The following is a 14,841-nucleotide window of genomic DNA, read 5'->3' on the forward strand; positions in this document are numbered from 1 at the left end:
TTTTAAATGACAACTTAACAAACCAATACATCACACGTTTTTTTATTTTTGTCATGACAACTTGACATTACCAAGACAAGAGAAAAGCATTTAATAAATCGGTCAAATATGATTGTCATGAGGGCATTATAATTGTGTAATTTTATAAAATGAACATTAATATTGTTTAAATTTTAAAACAGCTTCATTCATATTTTTCTTGATCACGAATACAGTGGTAAAAGCTGAATGTGTTGTTAGAATGTTGTGATTGACTTCTAATAACATTTAAAAAAAACATTTTTAAAAATGTAATTTAAATAAATAAATTAAAAATTAAAAAGTGATTAGAAAAATATTCATGAAATAATTATAATGGTCTCATGGCAACCATAAACTACTTGTTTTGATTATGTCAGGTTGTCATGACAAAGACTGGGTGCCTGTTTCAGTAAGGAGGTTTAAACGACTCTGAGTTTAAACTTAAACTCTTAGTTGATTTACCGAGAGATTAAAAACTCAGAGTTTTCGGTTTCAAAATAGCTGATCTGAGGTATGTCAATAAACTTTGAGTAGACCAACTCAGAGTTAAGCACACTCAGAGACTATAAAAAGGCATTGTCAATGGAGCACAGATATTACAAGTGACTATGGCAACATCTTAAAAAAGAGATGCAAAGTTATAGCAAATATGATCATATATTTAAAAAAGCAACACCACTGCATCAGTGAAACAGAGGCAGCATGGGAAAACAGCTCAAGTTAATGCGTAATTTTACATTTAAAGTATTTAAATATTTAAGTATAATAAAATAAGTAACGTTATGTGTGTTTCCCAGAGATGGGTTGTGGCTGGAAGAGCATCCGCTGCGTAAAAACATGCTGAATAAGTTAGCGGTTCATTCCCCTCTGGCGAATCCCTGATAAATAAAGGGACTAAGCTGAAAAGAAAATGAATGAATGAATAAATGTTATGTGCAACGTTTAAAAAAAAATAATAATTTACACGCATTCCCACTATTATACTCGTTGATCAGTTTTAATAAATTTAAGTGCACTTGTGTGTCTGCCTCTATTATTGATCAATTGGTAGAGGTTGATATGAAATTTAGAATGTAAGCAAAACTAAACAGTTTTTAGAAAGAATAATAATCTCATTAATTGAGTAACAGTAGGCTACATGTCCCTGTTGAAGGTCAGTGAATTTAAGATAATTATTTATTAAAAAGGACTAGCCATTCTCGTACGTGACTTTGTTCTTTGTGTGACTGAAATGTAGGTAATAGCTATTTTTCCATCCAATAATATTAATCAAATTTATGTGCAAAACTAAAATATTGCATAAAAGATGCGAATAAAGCAGCGTTTCCATCCAACGAGTCAAAGAGAACTAAATCGCCACTTCCTGATTAAACAGGCGCCAAATACCAACTGTAAAAATAGAATTTACTGCGGTATAAGAAGCTGCGTCAAGCTTTTCTTTATTTAATAAATGTACTTATTTATTAGAATTAGTAGAACAGACGCTCTTGATACACTCCAGACGCTCTGGAGATCATTAATAATATAATAACATTAATATTGAAACAGTTAAGAAATTTTAGAATGACCAAAACAACATTTGAGATGTTACTGTGTGCTTAGCCTGCTGGTTTGTCCATTTACACAGTTTGATCAGCATATGATCTCTTATAACAAATCTTTTTTTAATGTACATACTGTAATTTGTCAGTAAAAGTGTTTCCATCGTAGTTTATGCACATCTTTTCTATCGAATAAAAGTTTATCCTACTCAGTTATGTGCAAGTTTTTTATGCATATTTTCAAAAGTTATGTGGATCTGACATTTCCATCAATCATTTTTATGCGCATCTCCAAAATGAGCATTAAAATTGGTGGGTGGAAACGTAAGGCTAAGGTGAGAAAGACCTGTGTTTTCTGTGAACAAGTGAACAAGATGATTCTCACACCCTTTCAAAGCAAAAACACTAGGCTAAAGGATCCAGTTCTCAAAAGTCTTGTGCACAAATGTTCTGTGTGTGTTTCATGGCCTTTTTTCAGTGACTTCTAAATTTTAGTTTTTCACTAACCACGCATAATCATTTCTTTCTCAAAAAACATAAACACATACAAACATGCTGCATAGGTATTATTGTAGTTCAACTTGTGCTGTTTACAGTGTTATCACAGTTTAACCAATCATATGTTTTTTAAGATACTGAAAACAACACAAATGTCAGTGCATGTCAATACTTCTTCATAGCCCCAAAACACCCTCAGACGCCAGAGGGATAATACACTTAGTAAAGCTAATGTTTTATTTGTATTAATTCGATTTTCTAAACGAGCACAAACTAAACTTTGCATTTTGTTCATATGCTGTGTTCTGCATTTGTTCTATTAGTAGATTGTTTTAGTTGTCATACCAAAGAAACTACAGTTGCTTGAATACACTCTACAGATTTACATTAGTGTGTATGTATAATGTAAAAACAAACTGATCAGGATGCCACATAAGTAACTATAAGGGCATATTTGTAAATTACTTTGTATCTAGATGGAAAAAGTTCAAAACATTGACTTTTTTGTTTAACCATGTCCTCATAAATCAGTTATGTCCTCTTAATACACAAGGTGTTTAGTTTTGTGTGTGTGTGTGTGTTTAACTGTTCGTCCTCCTAGATCACTTATGTCCTTTTAATACACAAGGCATTTACTTTTGTGTGTGTGTAACTATTCGTCCTCCTAGATCACTTATGTCCTTTTAATACACAAGGCGTTTACTTTTGTGTGTGTGTAACCTTTCGTACTCCTAGATCACTTATGTCCTTTTAATACACAAGGCGTTTACTTTTGTGTGTGTGTGTAACCATTCGTCCTCCTAGATCACTTATGTCCTTTTAATACACAAGGCGTTTACTTTTGTGTGTGTGTGTAACCATTCGTCCTCCTAGATCACTTATGTCCTTTTAATACACAAGGCGTTTACTTTTGTGTGTGTGTGTAACCATTCGTCCTCCTAGATCACTTATGTCCTTTTAATACACAAGGCGTTTACTTTTGTGTGTGTGTGTAACCATTCGTCCTCCTAGATCACTTATGTCCTTTTAATACACAAGGCGTTTACTTTTGTGTGTGTGTGTAACCATTCGTCCTCCTAGATCACTTATGTCCTTTTAATACACAAGGCGTTTACTTTTGTGTGTGTGTGTAACCATTCGTCCTCCTAGATCACTTATGTCCTTTTAATACACAAGGCGTTTACTTTTGTGTGTGTGTGTAACCATTCGTCCTCCTAGATCACTTATGTCCTTTTAATACACAAGGCGTTTAGTTTTGTGTGTGTGTAACCATTCGTCCTCCTAGATCACTTATGTCCTTTTAATACACAAGGCGTTTACTTTTGTGTGTGTGTAACCATTCGTCCTCCTAGATCACTTATGTCCTTTTAATACACAAGGCGTTTACTTTTGTGTGTGTGTTTAGCTGTGTCCCATTAAATCACAATTGGTCCTTTAATACACATTTGTGAAGTGTGTGTGTGTGTATAGCTACTGTCCTTATAATAACGGTTTGTGTTATGGGCGGGGTTTCAAGGTAATTATCATATGACCTCATATTTAAGTATGTAGTCAGATTGTTGTATTTTAAGTTGTGTTGTGTGTAATCAAACTTTAAAGTGAAATCTGTGTTGTACAGCTCAAAATAAAATTTTTGATATGCACCACAACTCTCTAGAGTAAGTGGAAGAGTGTGCTCCCCTAATACACCAAAAAACTGGTTTGAGCTGAAGTGTCCTTGTAACACACATAAACCCGTATGTGTGTGTGTGTGTGTGTGTTTGTGTGTGTGTGTTAGGGCTGCACAATTCTGGCTAAAATGAGAATCACGATTTATTTGGCTTAAGATCACGATTTTCTCATGATTCTGTAAATGTAAAATAAAGATTAATATGAGTAGGCTTATTTATCAAAACAAGTCATATTAGACCTGTGTGTAGGTCTTCTTTTGGTTAAAATGCTACATTTTGTATAGAATTGAAATGGTGGACTTTAAATATGTCCTGGTTGTTAATTCAAAATAAAGTGACGACATCAGAGTACAATTATTGATAATTCTGAAGTTGAATTATTATGTTTGAGACATATGCTTGTCATTTTTCATTGACATTATTAGACAGTCTTTTCACTGGTGAAATGAGTCGTTTGTCATTAGATTCCATCTCGCATTATATTCAACATTATATAGGCTAGATTAGTTTTACTGACCAAGTAAACATTTATTGTCATGTACAACTCTTTGTGTTCGCTATAAAAGAAAAAACAAATCAAACGCTTGTTGTAATCAGAACTATAAAATGTGATACATTTCATTTAAATGATGTGCACGCTTTTGGTTTTACTTTAACTTCAGAGTGTGGTTCATGTCATGGCTGCCATCACATGAGGAGAATAAACACAATGATCACTGTGCAACGAACTCAACGTTATATACGACATTATTACCTGTTATTCACAGCCTATGCTGGTTCTGTTCATTAAAGTAGCCATCATTGATGAGTATGCACGTGTCCTCTCAACAAACAGTGTGTCAGCTCACATGTGATTTTTATGCCACGAATACCAAGTTCGATTGTCTCCCTTGCCACCTTCTCGGCTGGTCTGTGTTCACACAGATTTTTTTTCAATCTGTACCCTGGTTTGCTTGCATTATCAAGCTGCTGTTTTGTGCACAGCTGTTGCTAGGTGATGGCCGGGAAACCAAAGCACCAAAATGAAGACGTCCGCATATCACGGTCATTCTGCTTTTACTGAAAATTAAAAACATTAAAAATGTTCAGAACATCACGCCATGTTGTTTTTGGTAGAGATAAGCAGACATTATCACTGTGTTTGCACTGGGTCAGTCCCGTTTGTTGCCAAGGTAAAGTTAGGTGATGCACAGACATACACACGAACGAATGTCATGAAAACTAAAGCTTGTTGTACTGTTGGCAGTTCACTTCCATTATTTGGTATGATTGCATTCATATCAGGCAGACTCGGGTACGGTTCTGTGTGTTCAGAAGACAGCGTTCATACTAGCTAAACGTACCGAACTCTGACATCAAATGAACCCAGGTGTAGACCAAAAGTGCTGGTGTGAAAGCACCCTAATATTTTGTGTAGGGTCGAATCGAGATTGCAATATTTTTCCAGTTAATCATGCAGCCCTAGTGTGTTTTTGTGTGTGTGTGTGTGTGTGTTCTGGTTTATGTGGTTTGCAAGGACACAATATTTTACATTTACATGGGTATGATCGGTAAATGTGGTTTACAAGGACATTTCTGGGGTCCTCATAATTCAAAATGTTCAAAAATCATTTGACATTCAAATTTGGGTTGGGTTTAGGGGTAGGGGTAAACTAAGGCCATATAATAAGCATTTTTACAGTAAAACTACATTAGACCAATGGAGAGTCCTCATAAATCACACATCCAAGCATGTATTTCTCAAGTTGCTGGGACCACAAGTATAGCAACACCAGCTGATTTTGAACTTGTGGTGACATTTCTTTGGTCCCCATTAAGAAAACAGGTAATAAATCACACAGGATAAAACACTGAAATTTATAAAATGCTGAATCTTTTCTATGACGGTTGGTTTTATTGGTGGGGATGGGATAGGGGAATGAAATATACAGTCTGTACCATATAAAGTAATTACGCCTATGGTACAAGTGTGTACAGCAGGGGTTCTCAATCTCGGTCCTGGAGGTCTGGTGTCCTGCAGATTTTAGCTCCAATCCCAATCAGACACACCTGGGCTAGCTAATCAAGCTCTTACAAGGCTTTCTAGAAACATCCTTGCAGTTGTGTTGAGGCAAGTTGAAGCTAAAATCTGCATTACATCAGACCTCCAGGACTTGGAGTTTGTGCATCCCTGGTTTACAGTGCATGGATGTGTGTTTTGTTTTTTGAGTAAGATTCAGTTGCCAAAGATCGACTTTTACTGATAAACAGAGGGACAGGTAAATGAAATCCCTGCTGAACTGAGCCGCATGTATTTATCTGCTAGAAAGTCAATGGGCTGTGAGAGCATAAATAAGAATAATAAGATTAAGCGGATTAGTTAATTAATTGATTGGATTAGACATTTGCTGTTCGCCTCGGCACAGGTCATGTACAAATTGTCTCTGCTCTTTCTTTTACTTTGCATTTCTGAACTCTTTCCAGCTCTGCGGAGCTCCAGTCGGAAAAGGAGAAGTAAAAATAATCCTAACAGCATTATTGCATAATTCATTTGCTCCATATATGGGTCATAAGCTGCCTTGAATCAAAGCTTCTTAGCTGCAGAAACCTAAGTGGATATAAGTAGTCTTTAACAAGCTTAAAACGTATCCAAACCATAATCTATATTCTTGAGATGTCAATGGAGGAAAAAAAGCAAACATAAAAAGATGTAACACCAAACAGAAGAGAATCAAAGAGATTGCACCTAAAATACTCTTCAGTAAACATGGCATCTGTGCTGGAAATCCTGGTTGTGTAGTAATGAGGGTTGATGGGGACGCAGTGATGGAGGAGAGGGCAATAAAAACACAGCATGCACGCTGCCGACACTGACACTTTCACAAGTCTGAGGACAGGCGGATAGATGACCACATGCCTGACCACACTCTGACACTAATCATATAAAAACTTTCTCATGTGACAAGACCTCGCAGTGAGAGAGCTGCAGAGACTTGTAGCCCTTCTACCATGAAAATTCTTTGAGGGAGAATAGATCACCCATATGTGAAAATTCAGTCATCATTTACTCCCCCTCATGCGGTTTCATGCCCATATGGCACAGTTTTTTTTTCTTTCCAGGGAACACAAAAGAAAATTTGAACAGCTTTTGAGCAATCTGGGATTTAGTAAATGATGATTTTGCGTTTATGGATGATAAAGCAGTTATTTTAATCTTAGTCTTCAGCTAATACTGAACGCAGGGCAATGCCCAGTCATAAAAATAGGATTTAAACTGGAATCTCTTGAATTTTGAGGAAAGTTTGCTTGGATAAATGTGCTAAATGTTAAATTATAGAAGCCAGGACATGAACACGTGCAGTTCATCTCTGGAGCTGCTCTCGAAAGCACACTTTGTAAGCTTTTTTACTATTTTAATTAGTGGTAAAATGATTGTCATATCACATTCGCAAAGGAATGATTAAAAAGTGTGGTTTAACTTGAAGACATACTGTCAGGTGTACAGAAGGCCTATTATTCTACAACACAAAGGCATTTCATAATTTATTGTAAATGGTAAAACTGTTTTAATGCAGTTGCATTTATAAAATGTTACTTAATTTTAAAAATCACACATTTTGACCCTGCGGCGACGTTGTTTGAGTTCCCATTAGGAAAACTGGTAATAAATCAAACAAGATGAAACTTTGAAAATGAAAAAAATGCAGAATGTTTCCTATGAGGGTTGGGTTTTGGGGTACGGATGGGATTGGGGAATGAAACATACACTCTGTACCATATAAAAATAATTACACCTGTGGATAGTCCCTAAAATGGTAGCTGTACAAGTTTATACAGTACTCACAAAAATGCCCTTTTCTGCTTATTCAAATCTCCTATTGAAAATACTGTAAGTTGAAACAACATAATTCTTAACTCATGTTGACATTCTCAACTACAATTTTGAGTTGTTTGAACAGAACATTACAGAAATTAGTTAAATTAGAACTTTCATATTGCAAGCAGAAGCAGTGCGTCAGTGTGTCATTTAGGCGCTGGGTCTATTTTTGCCGCTTCCCAAAAACACATTGAATGACAGTAAAAAGTAGCAATTTTACCCAATAAATGCATCGATAAGATCCACTGAGTTTTATTTTGTCGCCTGTGGTGTGAATGTGTGCCAGGAGAGGAGATGCTGTTACAAGAGCTAGAGTGTTGCTGCGCATGACAAACTTTGCGAATTGTTCAACTCTGTAGACCCACACATGTTGCTTAGGCCGACTTTGCTAAAATATTTGTAGAATGTTTATTATTATGGCATAGCTTTCTACCCAATTCAGCTAATTAAGTAATGACAATAAATAAATAAATAAATAAATAAATAAATAAATAAGCACAAATACTTGATCTATGCCTGGCCCGGCCCGAATAGTGGCAGGAAATATCGGGAGATGTCTGGGCTTGGGCTTGGGCTTGGGCAGAGAATCTAAACTCTAAATCGTACAGCCCTTTAATAAAGGTTTGGAACCACAAGAGTAATTAATAAATAAATTTACATTTACTCCCAAAATATGTCTGTCATGCAAAGGAAATTTTGAGTGTGCAGAGTCTTCATTAGAAAATTAACAATATGAAATTTTTTATACTGTTTTTTTTTATTGTCTGATGAAGAACTTGCATGATTAAAATGTTTTTTTTTGTTTTTTTTTTTTGCTTTTTGCTTTGGTGTGCCAAAATGCTTGAATACTTTGAATATTTTTTGTTTTATCTAAAAGTTCATAAATGGATTATTTTTTGATTCAGAATGTCAGGTTTTACAGGGTTAAGATCTTCTAGAGACAGTAAACAGTAGAAAAAGTAAAAGCAGGAAAAGCGAGGCTAAGGGTTATCGGTTGAGAGTGAGAACATATTGATGATTGACCATTCCTGACTTATTTATGATTGTGGAAGTGAAAGGGAGCTAAAAGACTCAATGGAACAGACGAGACATTTGCAAAGCTAATCGTAACACTTGAAATGCTCGGCGCTGCCTTCCAATGTGACTTTATCCTAACCTTATGCTTGATGCTTTTTGATTAATGTTTTAAAAGCCTCCCTGCCCACAAGAAAGCCATTTGAGAGCTCTCTCGTAACAAAGAGAAGAACATTGCATCTAGCATAACAAATGCACTATATTATGCATTGTAATATGCCTCACCGCCTTTGCACAATAAAAGCTGAATCCACCTCCAGAAAATTCTCTGTAGACGGGACTCTGCACTTAAACCTAGATAATGACTGGTTTTATTAAAATTTATCATTATCTCCAAAGCAAGCAGCTCGTTTGAACTTGAAGCAATGAACTTGCAATAGGTGAGATAAAAAATAAGTCTGGAAGGCCATTTTGTTGCTTATATAACTAGTTTATTCATCTCTTGATCCGTTAGGTAACATGATATAAACTTTGCATAAGTTTTATTAGGACTGTGTTTTGCTTCTGCCTTCGCACTAACAGTGTGTTCATTATTGGGAAGTTTTGCTTGATTTTAAATGAGCTCTGGTGTGATTTCTTTATTAGCAGGGTTCATTTGAACAACGTAATAACACCACCATTCAAACTCTGGTGCACACCAAAAAAACTGATTGAGTCCTCTGAAAAAACTGAAATGTAATCAACACCAAAGACATCTAACTGAATCAAAATCAGTATACTGCATTAAATGGTGCAACCAGAATGCTTAAGCATACCTTTTTTTTTTTCTTATCTCATTAAAACGTTAAGATAAGATTAAAGAGCCCCTATTATGCATTAAAAAAAGGTTATATGTTGGTTTTGGGGGTCTCCAAAAAAAGGCTGATATGCATGCCAGGTCAAAAAACACTTTCATAGTCTTATAATTTGCATTTATTTTTACCTAATTATCTCAACGACTCCTGTATGATTAGTTCATCAATTTATTTGCTCCCAAACCCCTCCCTTGCCTCAGAATAATCTGCGCTGATTGGTCAGATGACCCAGTCTGTTGCGATTGGTCGACTGCATTCAGAGCATGACAGAAAAAAAAATCCCACCGTGGCTTATCAACATTTTTAAAGTAGTCAGAGTGCAGAGTCTATGTGTGAACCCAATGCAGGGGTGTATTAAAGCAATGCAGTTAATCACCAGCATATCATTCTGTTCTTAACCATAAGTAAAAACAACGACACACATTCAGTATTAATCCACACAGTGGCAAAAGCTAAACTATTTTGAAACTTGACTGCCGCACTTGTGTAGGAACAGCTGATGGTGGCCATGGCAACGACAAACAGCAGATGATTGCGAGCTCACAAATGCATTTAAATTCGTAAAGAATGTGGCACACGTCGTGTTTTCAACGTGGCTTTAGACTCGATATTTGAATATAGAGTTAACCAGATACAGTACAAGCCGTGTGGAGTGATTACAAGTAACAAAACACAATTAAATACATATTTTTTAAGCTAGAGAAAACAAGGGGGCAACCATTTTAATCACACTTACACTGGTGAAATAGAGGAATAAACTGCTCCATTAACTGTGTAGTGATAAAGTTCCTGTCAAGCTCTGACATCAATACTCTTTTCTGATTCACAATATACAAACATAAAACAAATGACCTTTAACAAATGGCTCATGAATCCCCTTGCAGCGTAGATTATTGCAATAATCTCCAAAATGTTTACTCATTAATGTTCGCTCATCTTCAGTCATGATCCATCCCACACACATCCGCACTACTCTAGTGTTTGAAGGGAAAGGTGCGTTCATGTTTTAACGAATCAGACACTTTATATTTGGTATTGTTTCGTGTCGACTTCGATAAAGACAGGCAAAAGATCTGAATGAACAACGAATCATTTAAATGCAGAATCTTTTATTAAAAAAAAATATTTTTAAACGAGATGCACTGTTAGATTTAAACCTCAGCTGGATGTTTCACTTAGAGCTGTATTGCACACTGCGTGGAAGGTAATTTTTAAAAACTGACGGTTCGAGTCTGTTAGGCTAGTTTGTTTTGTGTAATTCACACATTAATTCACCTTTTGTCAGGTTTACATTGAAAAAGTTTAACATGATTTGGTATGCAGAATTGGTGTTGGCCATCACTGAAAAAGATCGCTCTGGAGTGCGTTTCTGAAAACCCTTGTTAGCCAACTATGGTCACAAGACGTACAGACATAGTTCAGTGATTTGGCATTTCCCGAATCGGTCATTCCAATGAACACTTGACCATAGATCTGATAAAAAGACTATATGAGGTTAGCTCACGTGCTAGCTGCCGTAAGTGATTTTAAGTTTTAGAATAGAATATGGAATGGTGCTGTTTGGGCAGCGATTTCACCTTTCAGCAAGAAGGTCCCTGGTTCAATCCTTGGCTGGGTTAGCTGGCATTTCTGCGTGGAGTTTGCATGTTCTCTCTGTGTTTGTGTGGGTTTCCTAGTTCCAGTTTCCTTTTGATAAATGATGATACAGATACTGCCACCTGCAGATTTGTAAAGATGCAGATGCAAAATGTACGCTCTCGCTTCAGTCAACTGTCATCCGTTTGGTGTGTTCATGCACAGCTTTTTGGCTTGGACCAGATGCAACTAATGCAAGGCAACAACATTGTAGCAGCGTTCCTTTGCCGATATTGTTGGTAGAGTACGCAAGTTTTTTACGCGTAAAAAATCCGAGTCCGTAGGCAAAAAAGATGCAAATAAAAGTGTCTTTATTTTCCAATCAACAGAATTCCTTCATCAGCATTAATCCATCTATATTACACACTACTCTTGTTACCTTATGATACGTCACGGTCAAAAACTGTGTGCTTTCTACCAACGCTCTCTTCCATCATGCAGTGAAGCCATTGTCAGTTTCAGTTGCGACTAGTTCTTTGACGTTGGCTTGGTGTATCCCCGGCTTCACATGCATGCACATACAATAAGCACATCCAGATACATTGTTTTGAATGTTTAAGTTTCTTTATATAGGCTACGTCAAGTATATATACACATGAATGATCAATTTACAACGATCTTTTATTTGAAGCTGCTTTGACACAATCTACATTGTAAAAGTGCTATACAAATAAAGGTGAATTGAATTGAATGCTAAGCAAACCAGGGCAAAGAAAATTAATTCTCCTTTTTAGTCGAGATCTGAGGAACCTAGAGGTCTGAATTACAAGTGTGACTACAGTACTAGTCGCATATAGTGAACAAAGCGTAGTGAATGAGAGACGATTACAGTTTTCCGAGCGAAGGCTAAAAGTCTCCAACAGAGGCACAGTCAAGCAAGGAGAAGGAAAGGTGAGATCGTGGTGGTGAAAGTACAAGGCACATTATCTGCCTTGCTATAATAACCTCTTTCCCTCCCTCATATCCCTTTCTTTCTCTTCAACTCCTTCCAAACAGTGGCAGCTATTAGTGCTGAATGGAGCGGAATTGAATTAGCGCTGCCCACCGTTTCTCTAAAAGCGCCAGGGCCCAGGGGCACCATCGCCATGCTAATAAAGCCCAGGCTCTTACTGTGTGAGGAAAAGTGGCCGGAATTGCTGATGGGAGGACGTCAGGTGGGGGCGGAGGGCTTTCTTCATGACTCAAAGGCGGACATGAGCAGAGAGCAGACGAAGCTTGCTTGAATAAGAGCGTTCACCCTGCGATCCCATCGGCATTCCGCTGGCCTGAGTGACATGGCAACAATAACTCACGCCGCAGCGTCCATGAAGCTTCAGGCCGCCTAGAATAATTTTAGCTGCTCGTGGCGCTTTTGGAATAGTGGGGCGCCGCAGTTTAACTGTAATTACATTCATTTTCACTACTCCAGCTCCCACAAAATGCCAAGACTGCACTCAGAAAGAAAGGAAATGTGCACCGAGGGGATCCAAACTATTTGCCGGTGAGCATATCATCATCCATATTCACCATTAGAACTTTGTTACAAGTCCATGTTCAAGTGTATAGATGCGTAGTCGTAGGTTCACTTTCCATGCAAAATTGTATCCCCCAAATACACAGGGAGACATTTTGTGTAAAAGTTGCTGGTAAATGCTTAATTGTTGCAAAGATTGTCACATTATGTATATTGTAGTTAATACCAATAATCATATTATTGTACAATTATCCATACATCGGGGTGACACAGCGGTTAGCACTGTCGCCTCACAGCAAGGTGGTTGCTGGTTCGAGTCCCAGCTTGGCCAGTTGGGTGCTCCGGTTTCCCTCATAGTCCAAACACATGTGGTATTGGTGAATAGAATAAACTAAATTGTCCATAGGGTATGTGTGTGAATGATTGTTTATGGATGTTTCCCAGTACTGGGTTGCAGCTGGACGGGTATCCGCTGTGCAAAACATATGCTGGATAAGTTTGCAGTTCATTGCACTGTGGTGACTCTTGATGAATAAAGGAACTAAGCCAAAGGAAAATGAATAAATGAATGAATGAATGAATGAATGAATGAATGAATGAATGAATATGCATACATCTTGATACCAATACAGGGTACTAGACATAAATTCTGTTTACATGGGAAGGAAATATTGGTGCGTTTGACATCATTAAGAACAGTAGTCAACTTAATAGAAAGTTTAATACACTGAAGTGCAAGCGGGAGCTAATAGATGTGTGTTTGTTTCAGCTTAGTTTAGTTAGTAAACTAAAGGAATCAAGATAAAAGCATACACATTAATCAAATGTCATGGTGTTCGCGGGATCTTAAGAAGTATTAAAAGTTGATAAATCAACTATGAGAAAATTAAGGCCCTTTAAAAGTTATTAAAAACTCTTAATTACGTTTTTACGAGGTCATACTTTTTTTTCAAGCGTTTTCCAAAGTGTTTAACTTCAAAAAAAGCATAAATATGTTCCAAGAGTTCACACTTAGCTGATGAATGATTATAAAGCTTGTTTGGCATGCTGCCCCGGGAGAGAGCCCTGAGCTCATAAGATCCTTGAGCCCGGGGCTCCCTCCCGTTTGCAAGGCGAGAAGGGAGCTTGAGCTCAGGTAGATCTCGAGAACTCCTCTGCTGTAGTAGCTAATGAATAGATAGTGATTGCTCTTAAGAGATAACTACTTACTAGGAGCATGTCTATGGTGGCAATTTGGATTAGTCAGTTAAATTAAGTTGCATGTTTTTGGACGGTGGGAAACCAGGGAACCTGGGGGAAACCCACGTGAGCATGGAGAGAAAGTGTAAACTCCGCACAGTTGTACCTAAACTTTAAGCTGAACTAAATCGTGACTTGTGTAGAGATGTGTAGAATAAGACTTAATTTGTTTTTTGTTTTTTTTCTGTAAGCCACTTTGAGAGAATCTGTATTTCAAGGTAGACTATTGACTGCTTATTAGAGAAGCTCTGGAGACGGCTGATCAACCAAAACAACAACATTACTGAAAGAATTATGGCCGAATTAAGAATCGGGCCAGCTGTGAAATGTACCCATCACGGTGCTACCGGATGATCAAAGAATCGCTGCTGTAGCGGCTGAGGAAGGAGGAGGTGAGAAGCAAGAATTGTAATGCATGTCCATGCAGAGAACAAGGCAAAGCACGGGGTAGTATAAAAGACAGCCTTGCTTAATTCCTGTATGAATAAACCGACAACATGCTGAGCAACGCGCTGTGCATCTAGGAAAGAAAAATCTGTGGACTGAAGCGCTTCCTCTAATTACACACTCTGGTAGAGCATGGCATAGCACATTTGAGAAGCATCGGCTGGTAATAGCTCACACTATCTCTGCATCTTTAACGGTATCTAATTGATGGCCATGAAAGTAGCTAGTCTTTGCCAAAGTACGACGATCGGGTAGACCTATCACTTTCATCTAACACTGTGTGACCTAAACTTGTAGGGTCCAGTATGATTAATTAACACTGGTAAACATATTTAATATGACATGACAGGAAACCATTTTCATCTTAGTTTAGTAGATAGCAGCTAATAGTTAGCCAGGGATGCGTTTCCGAAAACCATCATTAGCCAACTAAGGTCGCAAGTTCCATAGTTACAAAAGTAGTTTGTTAATTTGCCGTTTTCCTAATTAATCGTTCTAATTAACATTCACTAACTGTTGCAAATCTGTTCGTTTGCAACTACACCTCTAGAGTTGTAAGTAGAAGCATAGTTCCTGGTTGTGTTCTATTCCCTATTATCCCCCTGTGCCAAAT

General features: G+C 37.3%; 1 protein-coding gene across 3 annotated transcripts in view; it reads left to right on the forward strand.

Moving 5' to 3' along the window:
• The window catches only part of efna3a (ephrin-A3a), a 195,964-nt gene that overhangs the window by 68,162 nt on the left and 112,961 nt on the right, over positions 1–14,841 (forward strand). The window lies entirely within an intron of this gene.

This window comes from Danio rerio, chromosome 19 (assembly GCF_049306965.1).
Source record: "Danio rerio strain Tuebingen ecotype United States chromosome 19, GRCz12tu, whole genome shotgun sequence".
NCBI classification, from domain to species: domain Eukaryota; kingdom Metazoa; phylum Chordata; class Actinopteri; order Cypriniformes; family Danionidae; genus Danio; species Danio rerio.